This window comes from Solea solea, chromosome 21 (genome assembly GCF_958295425.1).
Source record: "Solea solea chromosome 21, fSolSol10.1, whole genome shotgun sequence".
NCBI lineage: Eukaryota > Metazoa > Chordata > Actinopteri > Pleuronectiformes > Soleidae > Solea > Solea solea.
Genome location: NC_081154.1, coordinates 12,447,867 through 12,452,402, shown reverse-complemented (window position 1 = coordinate 12,452,402; position 4,536 = coordinate 12,447,867).

Sequence of the window (4,536 nt, the reverse complement as noted above, 5' to 3'; positions counted from 1 at the left end):
CAGGGATTAAAGTGTGTTGTTGCTACAATAGGATTCAGTCAGCTCGATACCAGGGAGGCCTGTTTACGATCAGTGCAGATAAAAGTGTGATTTTAACAAACCCAGAAGCAGCCTCTCTCTGTTGTGATTTTAGAACTGCCCAAGCTCATAAAGCAAAGTACACTGCTGAGAAGGAAACGACCCACTTCATTAACTCACTGCTCTTTACAACTTATACCAGGCTACTAACATTATAAAACCTTTCAGAAACATCGTAAAACTTGCACCGAGATATTATACAACTGTATGGTCGGTATTATGCTTGCAGTCCGGTGATGATGTTAAAAGGAAAAGTCACAGTAAAGTCTAACCATCGTTGTCTCTGAGGTTCCATATTTTGGGTATGTGGAACTAGACATCACTTTCCCAAAGGAGTTTGTAGGAGGGGAGGTCCAGGTTCCAACATTAGCCCTTGTGGTTCCAAACATGAGAGTAAATGCGGCACTAACACTTTGGATGTGTTGTATTCGGATGTATATCCTCCAAGGGGTAACCCTGTTGAACGCTTTAATAGGGTTTTGGGCCCATTGTATTTTGTATATAATGTCATCTATGTTCATTTATTAAATATATGTGATTTACCAGGTTGAAAGTGACCGGTTATGCTGCACTTGTGGTAATCCAAATATATATATGTTCAACCAAACCTTTTGAGTGTGTGTCATTAGTCATCCACCTTGCTCTAGTAGTCGAACCTTAGTGATTGGCCTAGTATTAAATTAAAGATTAAAACCTGTATTCCGGTCGTTGAGACGGGTGTTACAAAAGCATCTGTTTTATAGGGTTTTCTTTGTCATGGACTTTTCATTTGTATTGGCTACTGAGCCAGTAGTCCACATATGGGTCGTATTTTCAGTGTTTTTCTAGGTATGTTTAATGCACTAATTGTTTCCTTGTCAATTCATGATTGTTGTAGTTAATGCTAATGTATTTGAAGTGTTTTATTTATCTAAGTTAAGAGGTTTTCCTGGTCAGCTCACCAGTTGCTTGTTTTCTTCGTCATCATATTTCTGTGATCTAGCACCGATCACAAAGACGGAAGTGAGAAAGGCCCAGAGGTTGCGCTAGACTTTTTCGTTGTCTGTCATTTTGACTGACAGGGTCATAAAAATCCCGTCATAATCAATTTTTACCGGTCACTTTAAATGATAATAATGACATATTCAATTGCATTGTTCATATTGCAGTGGAATATGAACAGTTAACCTGTGGCCTAAACGCACAGTTTCACACCTTCCTCCTGGTCCACATGGACTTAAATCGCGTGCCTGCTTGCGTGTAGTAGCGCGTGGTAGGAAATCCCGCAACATGCGCTCCTTCTGCACAAGTGGATCAGCTGCACCGGTCACAGACGCGCTCCAAAGCCTCCTGTCCATAGCTCTTTAACACGCTGTCAGCACTACAAGGATAGCGAGATGCATTGAGTACGGTGTCCAGGTCAGAAATTATGCTCAGATTCTCCGATGGTAATCTTTATTTTGTCGCACAACATTTTTCTATCCTCCCTCCTCAGCCAGGAGAACTCCCGCTCCCACTGAACTCGCCTAACCTCCTTACTGCCGCTTCCTCGCTCCGCTGAGGCCAAGGGCCGAGTTTGTCCTTCATCTGCATCTATCCCTCTTTTTTCACCTCTTTTATCAACATAGTTTTTAGGGGTGTGAATTGCAATCTGTCAAAATGACAGATGGCTCTCAGATTTTTCCATCACCGTTTTAAAAAAACGGTCAATGACGGAAAATATTCGGTTAACGCGACCCCTGGAAAGGCCATAAAAGACCTTTAACAATGGACGCTCAGCAGGGCCGGATGGAATTAGTAATGAACTATATAAGTATGGGAGTGATGTCATATCACCAATCATTGCCCCCATCATAAACTATGCCTTTGAACGTCATCATCCAATCGAACCTATTGGTCAAGGCACTTTGATAGCTCTGCCCAAACCCAAAAAAACACCTGGTCCACCTGTGAACCTTCGCCCCATTGTCCTCCTCAACAATATACGGAAAATTCTGTCTACTGTTGCTCTCCATCGCATCAGGGACAAAATAGACAAATTCACAGGGCCCTATCAAAGTGGGTTCAAGAGGGGATGCAGTTGTGCAGATATTGTGTGGGCCCAATGTATGCTACAGGGAGGAACAAAGCTGAAAGTCAGAGTCAAAACCCCACAAGGAGATCCCCGGTGTTGTTCACCCACTACCACTGTCATCTATACGGAGGAGTTCATCAAGACCAGACTCTCCGATTTCAGATCTAGGCATGCCACTAGAAATGGAATATGCGGATGACGTGGACTTTGTTGATGAAGAAAAGGACACTTTACAAAGACTCCTTCGAAAAGCTGTCAAAAACCTGAAAGAGTCAAACCTGTTTGTCAACGAGGGCAAGACAGAATTCACACACATCTACCTGGCTGAAACACAGGAAAGAGGAGAGAATGACGAACCTCTCCGAGGAGTGGAGAATTGGAGGAAGAGTAAGATCCTGGGATCGCTACTATGCAGCTGCTCAGACATAGAGGCACGCTGCATCATGGCTAACATCGCCTTCCAATCCTGGAAACTGTGGATCCGTAAATCAAAGATCCCTATGGCAAAAAAACTGCAAATATACAATGCAACTTGTGTCTCCATAATGCTATACAACTGCAACAGCTGGGCAGTGCCAAAGGCAGCCATGGACAAACTTGATGCATGTCATCGGAAACAGTTCCAGTGGCCTAACAAGATTTCTAAAACAGCACTGTATAAGATGTGCAACACTACCCCCACTGTCAACAAAAGTTAACCACCTAAGATGGTGCATGTTGCATGATGGGCACGACCTCCGCATGCCCAAAGACACACCAGCACAAAAGGCACCAGAGTTCGCCCCAGTGGGATGAAACAAATACAAGGCCAGGAAAGGAAGACATTGTACAAATCTATTAAGTGACCTGAGGACAGACCTCAAGAACAAAGAAGAGATACAAGAGCTACGGCAGCTTGCACGAAAAAAGACACAGTGGAAAGAAATGATAAAGACTGATTGCATCCAGAGGCTGTTTCAACAACTACCTGAGCTGCAGAATACAGTGGATCATCATCATCATATTTCTGTTCAGTTCCTCGTCTTTCGAACATTGATGTGAGAGAAACCAACCGAGACTAACTGCTTTTTAGCTTTGTATTACTAGAATAGGGGTAGTATTTTTGAAAAATTGTGCATCCAAACCTCAGTTTCCCCTGAGTTATATATAATATCTTAATTATTTTCTTTGTTAGGTGCCCACCAGTGACACTTGGTCCTGTTAGCGTAACTGCTAGCAAAGATGGCGGACACTGTTTACATTCTGGGAATCAGGTCCCGTTCCCCTACGGTGGGTCTAAAAGGTGCGGAATTAGCGTTGCAGTTTCAATACTCGGACCAAGGCTTGGACCAAGTGTCACTGCTGGGCACGTAACAAAAAAAAGAATGAAGATATTTCTCGACTCAGGCGAAACTGAGGTTGAAAAGCATAATTTTTCAAAAATACTACCCCTATTCTAGTAATACAATGCTAATTGGTGATGTATACTTTAACCTGACAGCTATTCTGGGCTTGTGCTTCAAACCCAACCTATACTTGACGGCTACAGAAGTGGAGTTACGGAAATCCTCCAACCTGAGTTTATAGGCTAACATTAGCTGGACGCATGTATGATCTTGGGGACTGTTGTGGGTGAATTGTCCTTTGGGACAAATTGAGTTGTGTGATTCAGATAACCTCCAGTTAACCTCAAGTTAAAATGAACATAATTACAAACATTATGATCGGTCTATCCATCGATCAACTGCACTGCATTGGCCCATTATGGGAGTGTATGTTAAACCTATGACGAGCTTTCTCTCTCTGCCTGTCAGTGCGATTATGTCTGTGTGTGTGGATCTGAACATTCATTATGCTCATGTTTCTTTAATGTGGAAAGTATGAAGGCCACATTGCTCTGGAAACTGCTTTCTGGTCAGCACTTTTTGAGCAGTCGGTACAGAGTGTCTCCAAACATCTACGCGGAGTTTCCGGCCATTTCGTCCGTACAAAAGGTCAATGGTGTGTTATGCAGCTGTAACGGCAACTCCCCCGCATGTCCATTTCTGAAAAAATAAAGTTGTGGGATGTGACAGAGGAAGTACTTTGAGGAGGAGGCAAATGTCAGGCTGGGCAGACTTGCTTGTTTTATAGAATATGTTGGCGTGTTTGACCCAGCTTCCTGTTGAAAAACAGAGTGATTGAAATTTAGACACTGTGTGGAGGCTGCGAGCAGCAGAAGTTCAATATACTGCCCATATGTATGTTTGCAAAAGTGTGTAATTGCCTGAGGCTGGTTTCAAGCTGGATGCACGTGCAGTGCGTGAAGGCAGCAGTGCTGATCTGCAGCATCCTGTTACGCGTCTGTCATTCACACCGGGTGTAAGCGAGTCACCTGCTCACCTGCTGCGGAGCTTCTGTGCAGCTTCTATAATGCTCTACACAGA